Source organism: Phoca vitulina, unplaced genomic scaffold (genome assembly GCF_004348235.1).
Source record: "Phoca vitulina isolate PV1807 unplaced genomic scaffold, GSC_HSeal_1.0 scaffold3, whole genome shotgun sequence".
Taxonomy (NCBI): domain Eukaryota; kingdom Metazoa; phylum Chordata; class Mammalia; order Carnivora; family Phocidae; genus Phoca; species Phoca vitulina.
In genome coordinates this window covers 30458714-30480660 of record NW_022589706.1, presented here as the reverse complement: position 1 = coordinate 30480660, position 21947 = coordinate 30458714, and the positions used below count along the sequence as shown (strand labels likewise).

Below are 21947 nucleotides of genomic sequence, written 5' to 3'. Positions count from 1 at the left end.
CAATGCTTCTAATTATTTTCAGGAAGTTTCATAATTTTTCTAATTTTATAGGGCTATATTTCTAAGAGCTGCCATTGTCTTTAGTAAGTTTTATAATTACTTATAATTACTTTTCGTTCAACTATGAGAGAAAAATTTTAAAGTCAACTACTTGAAAAATGCTAAGAAATATACTTTATCCCTCCATACACAGAGACAAGAAACAAAGAGCTTTGGTAGTTCATTTTTTTAACTCAAATAAGAAAAGCATTATATCTGTAAATAATAAGGTAAATTAAAATTGGAAAACACCTTTCAGTCTTTGCTTGTAGAGAACGTGAGATTTGTATGCAGAAAGACAAACTATTCATCAGGGAAGTTCAGTATCTAAGCCCTCACAGAAAAAGCATCTTTAGATCTCTTCGATAATATTTACATGGCCAAATGATACCTTCTGGTGCAAGACTGATTGAAACTGACACTTTTAACAGTATGATTGCTCCAACTGGAGAAAGGACTCCTAAGGATCGAGTAGCAATGCTCAATTAAAAGTGCCTGAATATTATAGAAAATGATACTGATTATCTTGCCTCTGAACCTCAAATTAATTTTGCAAGATAACTGTCTACAATTTAAGTAAGACTGCCTCTATTATGTGATCTATGAGAACTATCTTGAACCTCTTGGCCACTTAACATATGACTTTTCAAAAAGTAATTGAGAGGGGCGCCTGGGTGGCTCAGTCCTTAAGCCTCTGCCTTAGGTGTGATCACCTATCTGGCTCCCTGCTCTGTGGGAAGCCTGCTTCTCCCTCCCCCACTCCCCCCTGCTTGTGTTCCCTCTCTCGCTGTGTCTCTCTCTGTCAAATAAGAAAACAAAAATTTTTTTTAAAAAAAAGTAATTGAGAAATGTGTTTCTTTTTCTGGCTGGAATTTAGTTAAGAGGTTTAATAACAATAACTTGAGATATAGCATCTAGATACATGAATATTTATAATCTTTGTTTAGCTTTGCCAAAACCAAGCTGCAATTAGAATCCAAATTCTTCACCAAACCATTAGGGTTTTTTAACAGAATAAAAACAAAAAGTGATTTTGGCTGAATCTGAAATGATAATTTGTCCCAAACTGTTGCCATTTGGTCCTATATTCATTCCAAAGGGAAAGCCAAGTGGAGAAATTGAATCTACATTAAAAGGTAGGCTTTCCTGAGGCTGCTTTTATTCTAGTATCATCAGTCAATATATAATTAAATATTTTGTTAGAGTAAAAAATGTGGTATTTTTCCCCCGAGACAATATAGAAATCCCAACTAGGTTGTGTTGTATGTGCCAATTCCAATTGTCTGATACAAAGTAACTCTAGGACTGTATTGAGAAGGTCTCTGAGGAAGATCTGGGGCTCAGTGAGGGTCAGTCCAATATTAGCCAAGAATGGAGTTCTAGAAACATTTTTTTGGCCATCTGGACTGCAAAACAACTAGAGAGGATTCCTTAGGACATGATCTCTACTTTTTAAAAGATTAAATATTTTTTTGCCACTTTTAAATTGACTCAGAACATCTGATACATTTTGGTTTCTATAAATAACTCTGAAACTAAATTTTTATGATATCCAACCACTTGCCATTCAATTTAATAGCAAAAGAATATTTGAGTGCCTGCCAAGAGCACATATGTTTGGAACTGGGAATGAAACAGTGAAAAAAACACAGATGCAATTTTGCCCTCATTGGGCTCTCGAATTATCAGGCAGGTAATAATTTTGATAATAATAGTCTAAATAAACAGTTGTATCATGCTTTGCAAATGTACTTTTAAACATTAAACCTTCTTTGAATTCTTTGGAAAAGCCCAATTTTTCCATGATGTATTTGTTCAATACATTGTGAGATTTGGTTTGCTAATAATTTTGTTCAGGAATTTTGCATCTCTATTTCACAAGGGAGAATGACTTTTAATCATCTGTTACCAAAAAAAAAAAAATCCTTGTTTGGTTTTAGCCTCATAACAATATTAGCCTCATCAAATTATTTCGGAAGTGTTACTTGTTCTATTCTCTGGAGGGATTTCTATGGCTTTGGAATTATTTGTTTCTTGATGATGTGTTATAACTTGCCTTTGAACTTATCTAAATCTGTTTTATTTGTCTTTTCTGTTTTGGTTTTCATTTTGGCTTTTTTAATAGGAAAGGGGCTAGATTTTTAAATACTGATCTAATTTCTTTAGATATTATTGGTCTATTAAGATTTTCTGGGTTTTATTTATACTTCATTTGGTTTTGCTAAGTAATTTTTTGTGTGTGAAATTGTCCATTAGAAGTTTTTTAATAAAAGTGTGTTCATTCTTCACAGTATTGTAATTTTATTCTGTATCCACAGATTGGTCCCTTTCTCTCCCTTTTCTTGGGTAAATTTCACCAGAGTAAGTACAGAATATATACCTTCACCCAATTGGCTTTTTTCCTCACAACTTGAATCAATCTGGTCAACTTTTTTGGCTTTATACAAAAAGGCATAAAATTGCCAAAAAATGATAGGCCTTTTGTTGGTAAACTACTAATATTGAACTTCTCAGTTATTAAGGTATATTTGTAATTATTCTGTGTTGAGACCCATAAAGAGCAACCATTCTTTCATTTTTATGAAATAAATATCCAGCTCTTCCTCATGGCCCATAATAGCATGATGTTTTCTTTTTAGAGTCTTTCTTTTTAAATTTTTACTTACAAGCCCTATTAAGTTCTAGAACTGAACTTAATATTAGATTCTAGAACTAATATTAGATTCTAGATCTACCTGCTAGAACAACTACTCTAGAGACAGAAGTAGCTTAGTGGTTGCCAAAGTTGAGGGTATATAAAATAAAAGAATGATCTTAAGAACCCAAATGCCCAATATGTTATTTTATTTAATACTGGTCTAGAATAAGAACATTATACAAAGTGGGTGAGTGGAGGCAAAGGTCTCCTACCCAGAAGAAATCTTTGCTCCAGATAAGCTTCCCATTGCCAATTTTCTTATTAAGACCTCAGACACTGTGCCCTCTGGCTGTTTTCTTATCTGCTGGCACATACGTCTTCCAGTTTTCCACAACCCCCAAAACTCACAGCTTTCGCCCAGTCCATGAAGATTTCCTATTGGTTTGTGTTATAAAAACAATAAGGACACTACCTGAGATAACTTTAACTAATTAGAAGGATTTTATATTTCCAGTAAGTGTCTGAGCAAATGGACTCCAATGTCCATAAGACCTGAGAAGAAAATTATGCCTACCAACGCTCTGGCTCTCTCTTCTTTCTCCCTTCAGTTCTGTGATGGCACACCTCAGCAGGCGTCAGATGAAGTGATTTTGTTCCTAGGACTGGTGGCTCTGATAAGGATGATAAGAACTAGTTACATCTTAGTTACCTACATATCCCTTCTTTGGGGGCAATAAAGGAACACATAGTTCTTTACACATGGAAGTCTCAACACCCGTTGAATGAATGAACTAATGACAAACAAGTGAAAGTTGGCAGTGAGTCCTTGGAATCACAAGGTCTAAGGTAAGTTTCTCTACATTTCAGAAAATACAGATATTTACCTGTTTCTCAGTTTTTACTTCTGCTTCATGAAAGTAAATTGCAATGATCTTAGTCATTCCCAGATAAGGGATGACTATTTTTCTTTCAAGGATAATTAACTCAAAAAAAAAGTTCACAGAAGTAACCTAATAGGGAAATTGCTATTTGTTTTTTTTTTTTTTAAATTATAAAGTGTGACAAGAAAACCAGCAATAAAAATGAATGCTACAACACAGATGCACCCTGAAATCATTACCTAAGTGAAATTTATATGAAATATCCAGAAGAGGCAAATCTACAGAGACAGAAGTAGCTTAGTGGTTGCCAAAGTTGAGGGAGGAGGAAATACTACTAATGAGTATGAGATTTCTTTTGGAGGTAATAAATTGCTCTACAATTAGATTGTGGTAATTGTTGTACAATTCTGTGAATATACTATAAAGCATTGAATTGTATACTTGAAATGGGTGAATGGCATGGAATGTACATTATATTTCAATGAAGCTGTTTTTAAAAAGTAAAGATTAAGTGACTTGTTCAAAATTACATGACTAGTTGGTGAAGCCAGAACTGTAACCCACATTTTCCCAACTAGAACAAATCTTTTCTCTCACTTTGCTGTTGTCTTGTGTGTTTCTGCGCCCTTACTTTCTGACAATCTTCATTTCCTTTTTTTTTTTTTGTCATTCGTGTATTTATATTAAGTTCTCCTTCTTTGTTCTCATTTCTTAATTCCTCAAAAACTCTCACGCTGTCCCTGTCCCGCTGTTAACTGGCCTACATTTTAATGATCACAGTGCAGCTTTATTTTTTATTTGGCTATACTTCCAGGCGACGTCTGATACTATTGATCTATTTTGTCCACCAAAAGGACATATGGGACTAAGCACATGAAACTTGGTGGACAAGACTTTGGAGAAGAAGAAGACTTTAGCAGGATGTGAGTGGCAAGTGGGAAACCACTTAACAAAAGAATGATTCTGTTGCTGGAATCTTACTACATTCACAGACATGAGAGACCTACGAGGGTTGTTTAACTCGATACTCTTACCCAGGAGATTGACTTACAGCTGGTGTGTGAGAAATGCCATTTTCCAGATAACTTCCTCTCCTGTTACAAAGTCTAGCTATGGCTTCCTGCAAAGTGCTGGATCTTCTCCATGTTCGAGTGTTTGAGACACTTATCTTATCTTTCCCCGTCTGTGCTGGCTTTTTCCATTCATCTTTTTTTAATTTTAAGTGTCCTACTGTAGGAAGATTAATTCTTCTCTATTGAGTTCCATTCCTTTTTCAATATTTGTGCAGACATTGTAATATACCCAACTGGGATAGAGGAAGGTGTAAGGTAAATAGTAGTTCATACTATACAAGAAAGTCATAAGATAATGCCTTTTTTTTCTCTCTGCAGGATATGACTGGATTACCTTAATCAAATTTAAGAAATAAAAATGGACATCTTGTCCACCATTGTCAATCACTAGGAATGTGATTCAATGTTATTAGCAGGTGACTTTTTTTTCTCTTTTCCAAATGAAGATGTCTAATGTAAATTATCACTGGTTTTTAAGTTGCAAACTAGATTTGTTTTCATCATTTGAAATATTCTCTGGTGGCTTTAAGCAACTTTTATATACTTACTTTCCATAGTTATCATTTACTTTCCATTTGTCCCAAATTATTTGGGTAAATTGTGAAATTTTTGTGGGAAAAATATGTTAATATTGGCAAGTTCACACTGTTCAACTTAACACATAGTAGTAAATAATAGTAGGACTTGCTTAAATCCACTGGGTGGTGATGGGGAGGTGCCAGGAGAAGGAAAGGTTAAATTGTGGAAAGTCAAGGGGGAACAAGGGAGAAGAAATAAAATTGGTCTGGATACAGACATAGGAGAAGTAAAACCCAAGCTAGAGACTTTATGCAACCCTGTTATATTTCACATGGTTAAAAAGGAAGGATTACATGTAGCAGACAATGTTAGTTGCTTACCCCATAGCCATTCTCTCCCTTTTTCCTTGCTAACAAAACCCACTTGTTTCGGGGCTGGCAATGTGCCCAGTTCCAAGGACTGGATTGTGGCTAGTCTTATCGATCATGACTTTAATGTTTCCTCTTGATTCCTGCCTATTTGGGATGATGCCATGTCATAGTGATGCTTAGAACTTCAGCAACCATCTTGCCACATGATGCAAAAAAAAGAAGGACAAAAATTAAATGTGCCATTGAACCTTCCTGAACCCGCACCTCTGCAGGAGGCCACAGCCAGACCTGCGCCGGAACCATGTTTCACAACCAGGATGACAATGATGTCACTGTTTGGAGCCCTCAGGACAGGATTCATCAAATTGAGTATGCAATGGAAGCTGTCAAGCAAGGTTCAGCCACAGTTGGTCTGAAAACCCATGCAGTGTTGGTTGCATTGAAGAGAGCACAGTCAGAGCTTGCAGCTCATCAGAAAAAAATTCTTCATGTTGACAACCATATTGGTATCTCAATTGCAGGACTTACTGCTGATGCTAGACTGTTATGTAATTTTATGTGCCAAGAGTGTTTGGATTCCAGATTTGTATTTGACAGACCTCTTCCTGTGTCTCGTCTTGTATCTCTAATTGGAAGCAAGATCCAGATACCAACACAATGATATGGCCAGAGACCATATGGTGTTGGGCTGCTTATTGCTGGTTATGATGATATGGGCCCTCACATTTTCCAAACCTGTCCATCTGCCAACTATTTTGACTATAGAGCCATGTCCATTGGAGCCCGTTCTCAATCAGCTCATTCTTACTTAAAGAGACATATGTCTGGGTTTATGGAGTGCAATTTGAATGAACTGGTTAAACATGGTCTGCGTGCCTTATGAGAGACGCTTCCTGCAGAACAGGACCTAACTACAAAGAATGTTTCCATTGGAATTGTTGGTAAAGACTTGGAGTTTACGATTTATGATGATGATGATGTATCTCCACTCCTGGAAGGTCTTGAAGAAAGACCACAGAGAAAGGCACAGCCTGCTCAACCTGCTGATGAACCTGCAGAAAAGGCTGATGAACCGATGGAACATTAAGTTACAAGCCAGTCTGTATGTTTATTATCAAATCTGTAAGAATGCAGGAACATGTACTGATGACAATAATCTGTACGTAGGAATCAGTCCAGATGTGTTTTTCCCTAGCAACTTGTCTGAAACCATATAATGGTGTGCATTTTTCTTTGAGAAGGTCTATATAATCATTTTCTAGAAAGTACAGGTATCTGTACTGATGTTTTTATATGAAGAACATAGTGTCTTTGTGGTTTTAAAGACAACTGTGGAATAAAATTGTTTCACCTGCCAAAAAAGAAAAAAATGTGCCGAGGAACAGAAAGGTGCAAAGAAAGTGGGTCCTTGATGACATCACAGAGCATATGAACTAGATGTACTGCCTCTTCCAATACGCTTTGCAATGTAAGAGAACAAAATGTCTCAAATGCTCAGTTGGGTATTTAACTGCAGACCTAGCATCCTAACTGAAACAGTAGCAAAGTACTTTCACACCATCAAGAACATATATGATGTGAAGCATTACAAAAATATCTAAGCCTTTGATCAGGCTTAGATAATATAAGCCTTTCCTGAAGCTCAACTGTCCTACCTAAGTAGGAAAGGGAGTTTCTTCTCTCTGAGATCCCCCTCTGGACAGCAGAGGTGAAAGGCAGAGTTAAGGATAAGCAATGGTACTTCTCTGGGTCCCCTCTGAGTCTTAAGGTACAATTCACAACAAGAACCATCCTATAAGAAAACAATGGATGATTATTAAGCTTTTAGAACTTTTCCTCAAGAAGACAAGCTGTTGCATTAGCTGATCTCATCCGATAATCTTTTGTTTAATTTATATTTCTGGGTATTGCCACACACAGCACAGAAGACATACCTGTGTACCTAAAAGGAGAGGGCACGTTTCATATTTACAAACAGTCCTGGCTGCAGATCAGCGCTGGGGCCTGGGAATGCATAGCTATGTTAATAGCACGCCTCCTCTGCCCTCTGCCCATCCCCCAGTCGTACCCTTAGCCATACCCCTTTATTCAATAATGAAAGTAAATGGTATGAAAATGTGCCAACACACCAAATACTGTTTTCATATATCTGTCTTGTTGGTAGAAACTTTAATGGAACCTTAAAGGGCTAATTGGAATTGTCTAGATGAGGAGAGGATATTTACTAGCAGGTAGAACTGGATTTACAAAGATGCCAAGACAATAGAGATGCAAGCAGTTGATTATGGCAGACATGAGGGAGCCACATGAGGCAGGGGTAGCAGATGGGAAGGGAGGGGCTTTCTGTCTGTACTGAAAAATTTAGCCCCAAAGGAGACAGCTAGATCTTGGGGGATTTTAGGCAGGGAAGTAAAAGATCTTTCTGGCAGCTTAGGACAGGATGAAGTGGAATGAAAGGAGTCTGGAGGTAAGAAGAAAACAATCACAACAACAAAAAAAAAGATGACAGTGGCATTGAGTATGAATCAAGAAATATCAAGAGACAGACCGGAGGACTTAGCAACCACTTAAATGTAAGCGTAATGGCACCCGGGGAGGTTTGAGGATAACTCACTTCCTACAATCAACTGGGATGGAGAGTTATGACATCCTTTACAGTACAGAAGAAAAAGGAGCTGGGTTGTGTGTGAAGGGAAAGAAGGAGATAATAAATATACTTTTTATAGTGTTAAGTTTGAGGCACTCACAGTTTATTCAAGTAAAGCTGTCCAACAGATCAGAGGCTCCCAGGCCTTTCAGGTTTCACACACCTACAAAATTTTCAAATAAATATGAGGAACCACTTTCAGACTGCCAATTCTTTCTTTTGCTAGGTCAGGATATGTTTCCTTAAAAAACTATCATCTACTTATATCGACGTTCCATTCTTATAAAAGGGTATTTCAACACCAAAAATTAAGGTGTGAATCTTGATATAAAAGTCAATTTACTGAATTAAGGTAACTTGCCTTCAATTTAAAACTCAACTGAAGTGCTTTTTTTTTTTTTTTCAGTTCTTTTTATACCAATGTAATTCTCATCACTGATTTACAACAGACCACACACGGCACTTCAAACCACTGATACAGACGACTACATGTAGAGATTTGGAGCCGCAGTAGAGAAGCTTTAGCTAAAGATCTGGAATCATAAGCATATTATCTGAACCAGACAAATAGATCATCAAAAGTACTGTTTATTTGGCACTTTCTGTATGATAAAGGCTTTATGTATATCACATTTCAAAAGCTCAACAACTCTAGGATGTAAGAGAGGGTAGCTCATTTTTACAGTTGAGGACATTGAGACTGGAGATATTAAGTTACCCAAGATCACAAAGCAGGAACTGGCAGAGCTAATATTCAAGATTTCTCTAACTCGAAGCTCTGTGCTTTTAAGTGTGATGTTATACTGCCACCCTGGAAAAAACATACAGAATAAGAAAGAGCATCAAAGACGGAACTTAGGAATACTGACACTCTAAATGCTTCAGAACAACAACAATAACAACAACAATAACAACAACAAAGCCTAGAAGAGGAAAATAAATAGGGCCATGTAAAACAAAGGAGAGAAGAATTTCCAAAAGAAATGTATTGTCAAAAGTGAAGGGTATTAAGAGGTACAAATTTCCAGTTATAAAATAAGTCACGAAGATGAGAAGTACAGCATTGGGAACATAGTCAATAATACTGTCATGACTTTTTCTGGTGACAGATGGTAACTACACTTACTATGGTGAGCATTTTGTTATGAATACAGTCATTGAGTCACTATGTTCTACACCTGAAACTAATATAATATTGTATGTCAACTATACTTAAATTTCTTTTTTTATTATTTTATTTTATTATGTTATGTTAGTCACCATAAAATACATCATTAGTTTTTGATGTAGTGTTCCATGATTCATTGTTTTATATAACACCCAGTGCTCCATGCAGTATGTGCCCTCCTTAATACCCATCACCGGGCTAACCCATCCCCCCACCACCCTCCCCTCTAAAACCCTTAGTTTGTTTCTCGGAGTCCATAGTCTTTCATGGTTCGTCTCTCCCTCCGATGTCCCCCCCTTCATTTTTCCTTTCCTTCTCCTAATGTCCTCCATGCTATTCCTTATGTTCCACAAATAAGTGAAACCATATGATAATTGACTTTCTCCGCTTGACTTATTTCACTTAGCACAATCTCCTCCAGTCCTATCCATGTTGATGTAAAAGTTGGGGATTCATCCTTTCTGATGGCTGAGTAATATTCCATTGTATATATGGACCACATCTTCTTTATCCATTCATCTGTTGAAGGGCATCTCAGCTCTTTCCACAGTTTGGCTATTGTGGACATTGCTGCTATGAACATTGGGGTGCATATGGCCCTTCAAGTCCTAGCAACAGCAATCAGACAACAAAAAGAAATAAAAGGTATTCAAATCGGCAAAGAAGAAGTCAAACTCTCTCTCTTCGCAGAGGACATGATACTTTATGTGGAAAATCCAAAAGACTCCACCCCCAAATTACTAGAACTCATACAGCAATTCAGTAATGTGGCAGGATACAAAATCAATGCACAGAAATTTCAGTTGCTTTCTTATATACTAACAGTGCAACTGTAGAAAGAGAAATTAGAGAAATGATTCCATTTACAATAGCACCAAAAACCATAAGATACCTCGGAATAAACCTAACCAAAGAGGTAACGGATCTAAACTCTGGGAACTACAGAACACTCATGAAAGAAACTGAAGAAGACACAAAAAGGTGGAAAAACATTCCATGCTCATGGACCGGAAGAATAAACATTGTTAAAATGTCTATGCTACCCAGAGCAATCTATACCTTCAATGCCATCCCGATCAAAATTCCAATGACACTTTTCAAAGTGCTGGAACAAACAATCCTAAAATTTGTATGGAATCAGAAAAGACCCCAAATTGCCAAGGAAATGTTGAAAAAGAAAAACAAAGCTGGGGGCATCACGTTGCCCGATTTCAAGCTACATTACAAAGTAGTGATCACCGAGACAGCATGGTACTGGCACAAAAACAGACATATAGACCAATGGAACAGAACAGAGAGCCCAGATATGGACCCTCAACTCTATGGTCAACTAATCTTCGACAAAGCAGGAAAAAATATGCAATGGAAAAAAGAGACTCTCTTCAATAAATGGTGCTGGGAAAATTGGACAGCTATATACAGAAGAATGAAACTCGACCATTCTCTAACACCATACACAAAGATAAACTCAGAATGGATGAAAGACCTCAATGTGAGACAGGAATCCATCAAAATCCTAGAGGAGAACATAGGCACTAACCTCTTCGACATCAGCCACAGCAACTTCTTTCAAGATACATCTCCAAAGGCTAGTGAAACAAAAGCAAAAATGAACTTTTGGGACTTCATCAAGACAAAAAGCTTCTGCACAGCAAAGGAAACAGTCAACAAAACAAAGAGGCAACCCACAGAATGGGAGAAGATATTTGCAAATTACATTATAGACAAAGGGCTGATTTCCAAGATCTATAAAGAACTTCTCAAACTCAACACCCAAAAAACAAATAATCAAGTTTAAAAATGGGCAGAAGACATGAACAGACACTTCTCCTAAGAAGACATACAAATAAATGGCTAACAGACACATGAAAAAATGTTCATCATCATTAGCCATCAGGGAAATCCAAATCAAAACCACATTGAGATACCACATTACACCAGTTAGAATGGCAAAAATTCACAAGGCAAGAAACAACAAATGTTTGAGGAGGTTGTGCAGAAAGGGGAACCCTCTTACACTGTTGGTGGGAATGCAAGTTGGTACAGCCACTTTGGAAAACAGTGTGGAGGTTCCTCAAAAAATTAAAAATAGAGCTACCCTATGATCCAGCAATTGCACTACTGGGTATTTACATGGCATCAACTTTTAATCAAAGTCCATTAATAATACTCCTCAGTCCTACAGACCGTTGCACTTGCTCAGCAGTCACTCAATTAGTAGGATCATGAGCTTATTTTAGAACCCATGTATCTAACACCTTTTGTAAACCTAAAACCAACCTGAGAGGCTTAAACCTGAATCATCTGAGCTGTTAGATGAGCTATCATTTGAACTCCTCACCCTAATACTAAAATAAATTTTTCAGGATCAAATCAAATCATATTCAAATTTATACAATAATATCTATGTTGCAATCTAAGTACCTTTAACTAGAAATTTTTAAATGTAATTTATAATCATGTTTGCCACAATCCTATAGCTTCTGTTTTACAATTTCAATTATAAAAGATCTAACTGGCACAAAGATTTGAAATGCAATTTCAATTTACTCTCACCAGGAGGCATTGGTGCATTGATACCATGGTTTGAATAACTGAGCCAATGCTTTGTATAAGATTAAGACAATCACTCTTACTAAGTCCTAACACAGATTTTCAAATCATGAATTCTCCATCCCTATGTACCCGTCATAAATTATTACCTCTTAGCTCCAAATTCATCCTTTTTGCTTGCTCTGTGAGAATAGATCTGGGCCCCTTAAATATTTTCCACTGTCAACTACATGGTGTCAAACTTTGTCAGTAGAGGCTGCTGGAGAGACGCTGTAGGCGGAAAGGGCTTTGCGTCCCGGTTCTGAGGCGCTCGCTTGGCCGGCTCCTGCAGCGTGTATAGCTTCTCCAGAGCCAGCCTCCGCAAGTACAAAGATGGCAGCAATACAGACGCCATCATCACCTTCAGGCAGATTTGTAGCACTGCTTCACGGGAGACACCTCCTCAACAACTTTTCCCAGAGCCCTGGAGGGCAGAACTCTAGCCAGTTCCTGAGGGCAGATTTCCAGTAAATTCCCCCACAGTACCATCACAATTAGGTCATTGGGACTCTGACATCCAGTTAGGGCTGTGCCTTTTCCCATAGGGTTCAGATCTCAGCTGTAGAGGAGGAGGGCAGAGGCGGGTCTATTCCTCGGACTCTCTATCTCAGCCCTGGGTAGTAACTGCCTTATATCTGTTATATTGTATTCATTCATGTTCTCTTCTTACTAGCAAAACCCTCATTGCTCCAATGTCCTGTTGTAGTTAATAATTCTTTAGATAAAACTTTCTCTGTTCAAGGTGCTGTAAGACATCTCTCTCTTGATCTGACCCAGACTACTAAACGTTTTTTTTTTTACATCTACCTTTATTAAATAATTAAGCTAATAAACTAAACAACAGTAACTCATTATAAACTTTGAAGGTGATAACATCACAACTTTTAAAGAAATAAAAGATTCACATTATACCTTTTGCAATAAATCTTAACTTGGCTAGTTCACCATGTTTCCCAAGATGGAGCTAGACACCCTCCCTGATGGGTTTTCCTTAACCTTTACATAGCCTTTATGTGAAAGGGGAAAGAAGAAATACAACCGAAAAACCCTGGAAAGAGAGTTGAGAATGAATCCCGTTGCTAGAAGCCTGTGTATCTCATTTGTTTAAATTCTCACAATGACTCAAAGAAGTATTATTATTTCGATTTTCTCTATGGGGGAATTGAGACCTAGAGAGGTTAAATCACTCACCAAAGATCATGCACCTAGTAAACGGTGGATATGGGATCCAAAGCCAGGTATGCCTGATTCCAAACTCCCTACATTTCACCTCAGAGAGCTTCCCAAGATGGATTTTTGCTTTTGTGGAATTGGCTCCCTTTTCTCTGTTGCAGACACAGGAGGCTGCTCATTTGGACTGAACTGTTCATTTGTGTTTTCATCCTCTTTGCCCTTAGAACAGCTGCTGCTTCTCTCTGTATGTCTCAGAAGAAAAAGAAAGCAAGAAACAACTACCTAGTATTCAACCACCATTGGGACCAACCAAAAAAAAAAAATGTTTTCATGTGTATTTCCCCTCAAAAAGAAAGATTTTCTGCCATATGAGAAAAGGAGCAAAATTGTACCCTGCCTTTTCTTTTTCCAATCAAAATAGGTTATTTAGACTGCAATCATATAATTAAACTTAAGCCCTAGAAGTACTGGTTTATATTATACTAAAATAGCATATTTTTCAAGTGCTGAGAGAGAGAAAAAAAAAACCTGACAACCCTAAAAATTCTATACCTGGCAAAAAAAAAATCCTTCAAATATGAAGGCAAATTAAGACATTCTCAGATGATGGAAAACTAAGGGACTGGAGCTCTAAGGGTAGCAGACCTACCCTTGGAGAATGCCTACAGGGAATTCTGCAAACAAAAAGTAAATGACTTCAGAAAGGAAGAAATAACAATGCAATCGGTTAAAAAGTGGGGCGGGGGATATAACAGATTATACTTCTCCTGAGTTTTTTAATCATGTTTGATGACTGAGGCAAAAACTATAATACCAATTGATGGGGTGCTCGATGTGTGTAGAGAAAACAAATTTTTCAAGTGGGGAGGACAAAGGAATCTAAATGGAAGTAAGATTTCTACACCTCACTTAAAGTGGCAAAATGTTCCCAGCAGATCGTTATCACAGTTACATGTTCATTATAAAACTAAAGCAACCCCTAAGAAAACAATACATCTAAAAAATGTTCAAGCGAGATGAGGACCCTTCTATCACAAGTTAATGTCCACTAGAGAGAATCTACTTCAGAAAAAGCATTTGACAGCCAGATGGACAGGATGACTCAGTCCACCGACCCTCTGTCTTCAGCTTCTCTTGTGCTTGAATAAAGTAGCCAAGAACTAGACTAGCCATGGTGGAAGAGACGGACCTGTGCATGGTCCATGGGTCCATGGACCATCAGCTGAGCTCGCTCTTGCCAAAATGATCTGGCTATTGCCACGCTAAATGTCTAACTTGCCAGCAGTAGAAAACAACAGTGAGTCCTCGGATGGTACTATCCCTCAGTAAGACCAACAAGAGAATGATACCCTGGAAAGAGTAATGTTCCATCCTGTCTGTGCTTGACCCACTCACTATTCCAGGTCTGGCTTTGCCTTTTCTGGTCACACTTCCCAGCCAGCACCACTACCAGGGGCTTAAAGAATGTCTAATTTAGTGTCCTGCATAAGTGCATAACATTACCATGAAGTTACATACCCCCGTACAGCGAAGGAGGAGCAACAGTGGTCTTGTGACAACAGCATCCATTGTTCCAACCATTTATTGTACCATCCACGCTGCCAACCCAATAAAAGGCGGAAATGGACTCTTAAGTGTGCCGCTGAAGTAGCAGCTTGAAGAGAACACCTTGAAAGGATAGGACCCTCTCTTTTACAGTTCAGCATACACCTTAATTCGACAGCCATTCAACAGTACTATGCCTGTAAAAGTAGAACGAATGGTCTGGCCAAGAAGAGATGGAGTTAGAAGCAGTCCCACTCATTATCAACCCCCAGGAACCCACTTGGGGAAACATGCATACTGTCCCCACAATTTTAGGCTTTGTATAATCCTTCCACCACGGACACAGCAAGAAGCCCACTCATCTTAGAGTTAACACTGCTTCCTGTTCACTTTGGGATCCTTACAGCAGAGATAAGCAAGCGAAGAAAAGAATTACTATACTGACAGTGATAATCGACCATGATAATCAGGAGGACCCATAACTTCTGTGATAGATTAAGGCAAGGAGGAATATGCGGAGCACCCGGGTAAGCCATGTGACTTTCATTCCCAGTTATAATTGTATACGGGAAAGCACAGCAACCATGACCTGGTAAAGGCAGAGTCACCAGAAGGCTCACACCCTTCAGAATAAGGATGAGGCCTCGGCATCCCACCAGGCAAACTGCACAGATTGGCAGAAGTCCTAATCACTGGAGAGAGGAATTTAGAATTGGTAGTAGAGGCAGGAGGTGATTCCTATTAGTTATAACCTCAGAACAAACTGCAGCAGCAGCAGCTAGAGTTCCTCCCAGAAATACCCTTATAAGGTTTTCCAATCAGAATTCTGAAAAGGCTGCACCATGACAAATGGGTATGTGAGCTCAAAGGATGAACTGTAAAGAATGCTATTGGTAAACCACCATCATTATGTAAACAGGGGGGTCAACTTTTCCCCCCAGCAACTATATTAGTTGATAACACAGCTACTACTGTCTCTAGAGACTTGTCCTCACACAAACAGCACAGCCTTGCCTAAAGTCACCCCCCACCCCTCCCAAGGGAAGACCACTGCCAGTGACTCAGTCCCATGGGGTAGGAGAGACTTTCTTGTACAATTCGTTCTGCACAGCTTTCTGTGGGATCAAACAAGCTAGTCTCCACCTGAGCCCACTTTCTGAATCAGCGTCTGTCTTTTTTTTTTAGCCTATTTTCCTCAATTCTCTTCATCTCTTTTTTTATAAACCACTTGAACAAGAATTCCTATCCCATGTCCTGCTCCTAAAAACTCAAGCTAAGACACTTGTGAGTCTTAAAACCTTGCTCTGCTACATATGCTTTGGGAAACTTGATAGATTTCCATAAAATCTGACACTTGAAAGCAAAATGTTAAATTTAAATCTGTAGGTAACACAAACTCTGTTATAATTGGATACATTTCATATTACTTAAGTTAGGAAACCGGAGTTTATGGTAAATGTAATAAAACACCAATAATTCAAGAGAGTAAGTAAGCTTCCTATTTCTGCTTTGATGATGTCTTTCCAAAATCTTCATTACTCTAATGGCAGGAAACATGCAATCACACAAAGAGCTTAACTTTAAAATTAGTTGGTTTGTATGCCAAGAAAATTGCAACAGCAGTCACCTACAACTGAAAGAAATGACTTTTGAAATCATTTTGACATAAAATTTATTCTGCTTATTTTTAATCATTCAGGTGATTTTCTCAAAAGTCCAATTAAAAAAAAACATTTTGCAAAACAAAGTCACAAATCAACATTTTACTGTAGAGGGAAATATTTCTAGAAATGATATATAATACAACAGATTCAAAAAACATTAAATTGAGGAAAAAACAAAAACATCACAGAGAATTTAAAATCTTTTTTTTTTTTTTTAAAGATTTTATTTATTTATTTGAGAGAGAGAATGAGAGAGAGAGAGAGCACATGAGAGGGGGCAGGGTCAGAGGGAGAAGCAGAATCCCTGCTGAGCAGGGAGCCCGATGCGGGACTCGATCCTGGGACTCCAGGATCATGACCTGAGCCGAAGGCAGTCGCTTAAACAACTGAGCCACCCAGGCGCCGGAATTTAAAATCTTAATTGCTAAACATAATAGTAGGAAACCTGGTGGGTTCAGCTCTTCTCTAGACAAAACACAGAGCAAGTGTATTATTTTTTCACTCTGGTTCTCCTAGACTTTAAGACTAGGAAATTTATAATCTAGGTGATCAAAATAAAATTATGGGAAAAAAATGCTCCTATCACTATTACAGAAATGTTATTAAAATTCATCATTCATCTTTCATAAATCTAGTATTTATCAAATTTCATTTTCCATTAGAGGGAGCTTCCAATATTTTGATAAACTATGGTGATTAGCATTTAAATTAGCATGAAATCTTACCACAGAGTTTTGGTACAGAATATGATGGTACCCTACATATTGAAATAATGATTTCTTTTCAGGTTCTTTAGCCTATTTTCCAAGGCCCTTCTAAGCTTTGGCCCTAATCAACCTTTATAAGCTTATCTCTGACAATCCCTACATGGGCCCCATAGATTAACAAAACTGGGCAATTCGCTCTTCTCCAATAAATCCCTTATTTCTCTGCATTTATTTCTTTACTGCAACAGAATAATTTCATCATTAGGCTCTGGAAGAAACTGCTTGAGTTCAAGTTTCTCAGCATTATTTTGAAGCAAACCCCAGAGATCAGTATCAATTGATCCATAAATACTTCATTGTATATCTTTAAGTCTAAGAGCCATTTTTTTTTTCAAAAACAGCCATGATGTCATTTATCATCACATCTAAAATATTAACAATAATTCCTTAATATCATCAAAGAAGCAGTGTTCAAATGTCCCTGATTCTCTTACACATTTTGAAGTGTTTAGTTTGAATCAGGATTCAAATAAGAATCACACATTACACTTGACCGTGTGTTTCTTATATCTCTCAAGAATTTTCCATGGATTGGAAGAATAAATACTGTTAAAATGTCTACACTACCCAAAGTAATCTACACATTTAATGCAATCCCTACCAAAATACCAATAGCATTTTCCACAGAACTAGAACAAACAACCCTAAAATTTATATGGAACCAAAAAAGACCCAAAATAGCCAAAGCAATCTTGAAAAAGAAAAACAAAGCTAGATATAAGGCAGTTCCTGACTTCAAGGTATATTATAAAGTTCTAGTAATCAAAACGGAATGGTACTGGCATAAAAATAAGACACATAGATCAATAGAACAGAATAGAAAACCCAGGAAAAAACCCACAATTATATAGTTAATTAATCTTCAACAAAGGAGGAAAGAATATACAATGGGAAAAAGATAGTCTCTTCAACAAATGGTGTTAGAAAACTGGACAGCAACATGCAAAGGAATAAAATTTACAGCATACACAAAAATAAACTCATAATGGATTAAAAACCTAATTGTGAGACCTGAAACCATGAAAATCTTAGAAAAGAGCAAAGGCAATACTTTCTCTGACATGGGCCATAGCACCATTTTTCTAGATATGTCTCCTGAGGCAAGGGAAATAAAAGCAAAAATAAACTAGGAAATAAAAAATAAATTGGAACTACATCAAAATAAAAAGCTTCTGCACAGCAAAGTAAATGATCAACAAAACTAAAAGCAACCTATGGAATGGGAGAAGATATCTGCAAGTGACATATCTGATAAAGGGTTAGTATCCAAAATATATAAAGAACTTATAAATCTCAACACCCAAAAAATAATCCAATTAAAAAATGGGCAGAAGACATGAACAGATATTTCTCCGAAGAAGACATACAGGTGGCCAACAGACACATGAAAAGATGCTGAACATCAGTCATCATCAGGGAAATGCAAATCAAAGCTACAATGAGATACTACCTCACACCAGTCAAAATGGCTAAAATCAAAAACATAAGAAACAGGAGCACCTGGGTGGGTTAGTCAGTTAAGCAGCTGACTCTTAATTTTGGTGCAGGTCATGATCTCAGGGTCCTGGGATGGAGCCCTACATGAGGCTCTACACTCAGTTGGGAGTCTGCTTGAGGATTTTCTCTCTTCCTCTCTCTCTGCCCCTCCCCATGCTCATGCACACACTCTCTCTCTCAAATAAATAAATCTTTAAAAAAAAAAAAAAGCCACAAAATACAACAAATGTTGGGAAGAATGTGGAGAAAAAGGAACCCTTGTGCATTATTGGTGGGAACGCAAACTGTGCAGCCAGTGTGGAAAACAGTATGGAGGTTCCTCAGAATGTTAAAAATAGAACTACCCTACAATCTAGTAATTGCACTACTGGGTATTTACCCAAAAAATATAAAAACACTAAATCAAAGAGACACATGTACCCCTATGTTTATTGCAGTATTATTTACAGTGTCAAAATTATGGAAGCAGGCAATGTCCATCAGTGGATGAATGGATAAAGAAGATGTGGTATATATATACAAAGCAGTATTACTCAGCCATAAAAAAAGAATGAAATCTTGCCATTTGCAACATGGATGGAGCTAGAGGGTATTATGCTAAGTGAAACAAGTCAGTAAGAGAAAGACAAATACCACATGATTTCACTTACATGTGGAATTTAAGAAACAAAACAAATGAGCAAAGGAAAAAGACAGAAGGAGAGACAGAAACCAAGAAACAGATTCTTAATTATAGAGAACAAACTAATGATTATGAGAGGGGAGTTGGGTAGGAGGATGGGTGAAATAGGTGATGGGGATTAAATAGTATACTTATCATGAGAAGCACTGAGTAATGTATAGAATTGTTGAATCACTATATTGTACCCCTAAAACTAATATAACACTGAATGTTAACTATACTGCAATTAAAATGAAAAACTTAATTTAAAAAAAAGTATAATCTGAGTAAAAGTTGAGCATTTAAACTATGGGCAGGATAGAGGGGTGCCTGAGTGGCTCAGTCGTTAAGCGTCTGCCTTCGGCTCAGGTCATGATCCCAGGGTCCTGGGATCGAGCCCGGCATAGGGCTCCCTGCTCCGCGGGAAGCCTGCTTCTCCCTCTCCCACTCCCCCTGCTTGTGTTCCCTCTCTCGCTGTCTCTCTCTGTCAAATAAATAAATAAAACCTTTAAAAAAAAAAAAAAACTATGCACAGGATAGAAATGCAGCTGGTCCGTAGGTGTGATTGGACACAGGGGCTAGAATGCCATAAAATTTCTCACTCCATGTCTTGCCTCTTCTTACTGTTCAATGCGTGTTTCTTTGTCTCCTATTTCTCTTGGGACTGCTTCTTCTGTTCCCCAATCCATAGACTGCCTTATTTGATAGGGTGCCAAGAGTTATAAAGGTTTACCTATCACAGCTTCTTCCCCCTGGAGAGATTATGCCATCATTTTGTCCCAAATCACCAAGTTCTAGGGATAGAACTCACTGGCCAACTTGGCCAAGGGTTTAAGTCAATTTGTAACATGGCTCCTTCAGAGGTACCATGTATAATGGCAGAAGGAACATTGTGACAATTAAAAGATACAACTAGTCCCATAGATACCCACTGCAATATCCTAGCACAAGGACTTAATACCTATGAGACTAAGGGTAAATTGCTTAAGCACTCTGATACTGAAATTCCACATATGTAAAATATGGACAACATTGTTCCTATTTTCCATCCAAGGTTTCTGTGAGAAACAACAGAATGAAGATTCTAATAACACTTGGTAAACTAAAAAGCAAGATAAATAAAAAAGAAGGATTATGGTGATGATGATGCAACACCCCAACATCACAGGAGATTTCTCTTCCTCTGTATACTTATTTATGGGTCATATAAATAGTACCACATAGTAAACCATGGGATTCTCTTGCCAAATATTCCTCTCATATGTAAATGTCTTGTCTGTTTCCTCAGCCATATAGTACATGCTATGAGGAGAAGAATTGTAATCTAAATAGGGATTGCAAACTGGTGACCCACAGATGTGCTTGGTCTTAAATGTCCTTGACTGTCACACTTTCTCTAGAACACACAATCAAGCGACCCCTATTAACTTACTTGACTCTTGAAACCTGTCTGGCCACTGAAGTCATTTGAATTTGTGACCCCCAAACAAGAAAGAGCATAGACCATAGAGAAGAAAAACTGTTACTTTAAATGCTGGTGGCAATAATTTTTAAAAAATATTTTCTGGGTAACAAAACAATTGGTAGTCCATTATAGTTAGGGATTTTTTTTTTCTCCTTCATAGTATACATATCTGGCTATCTACTGAAGTGTTAACAGTGATTGTGGCTGGGAAATCAGATCTTTTTCCTACTGAAATAGTAGGATCTTTCTTCCAAAAACTCTACTATTCTTATAAGAGCAAAAACTGTAAGTTATTGTTTAGGAAGTGAATGAGTAAACTTGGCCCGGCAACTCATGGTCTATCACTTGGCTTACAGCCATCTTTTTATTGATTTCCCTGGTTCTCATTCCACTCTGCCTTAGGCTATTTGAAAAGCTGCAGCTAAAACCCATCCTCTGTTTTGACCATTTTCTGCCCAGTCATTTTATGCTTCAGCAAAATTCTTACTGTCTTCCTTAATGGACCTCTGGGAATGAAAGAACAACTTCAATAAAAGTACAGTGAATTAAATGATGGGACCAAGCCATTAACAAAACTCTAAGCCTGTCCTAGATTCTTAGAACATATTACATTAGCATAGCTCCTCAAGCTTTTAACATATTCTGATGCATATTATTTAACAAATAGGTGTTTACATTTATCAAATGCTTTTTCTACATCAATTTAAATAATCACTTTTTTTGTCTATTAATAATGGTGAATTCTCTTGACATTTTCTTGTGTTCAGACTTCAATGCATTCCTGGGATGAAATTGATCTGAACAATAAATTATTGTTTAAGAATCAAATGTTTCATTTCAACTAATATTTAATTTAGAATACTAAAACATGTATCCATAAGTGAAACTGGCTTGTCAGTTTTTTATTGCCTTTATCTGATATTGGAATCAAGATTGCACTAATATCATTAAATAAGCAGATAGTGCTTCTTATCTGGGAAAAAAAAATTGTAAGATCAGTGTTTCCTTGAAAATTTAGTAGAAATTCTGTGTGAAACAGACCAAGGGCTATAAAGTTTGGGTGGGAGGGAGGTCTTTTTTGACCATTTAATGTCTCTACTGCTTTTGACCTATTCAGTTTTCCTAATTTGGGCATTTTATATTTTTCCAAATAGTTTATGACTAAGATCTTGTAAGTTATCAAGTATGTTCTGATTCAGTTATAATATTCTTTATTTAAAATCTGTTATATCTGTAGGTATTTTTCT

The 21947-nt window shown here is 37.3% G+C and overlaps 1 long non-coding RNA gene and 1 pseudogene across 1 annotated transcript in view; one reads left to right on the top strand and one right to left on the bottom strand.

Annotated features, from left to right (window-relative positions):
• Positions 1-21947, bottom strand: part of LOC116629944 — a 124135-nt gene that overhangs the window by 34669 nt on the left and 67519 nt on the right. The window lies entirely within an intron of this gene.
• LOC116629942 lies at positions 5709-6971 on the top strand (annotated as a pseudogene).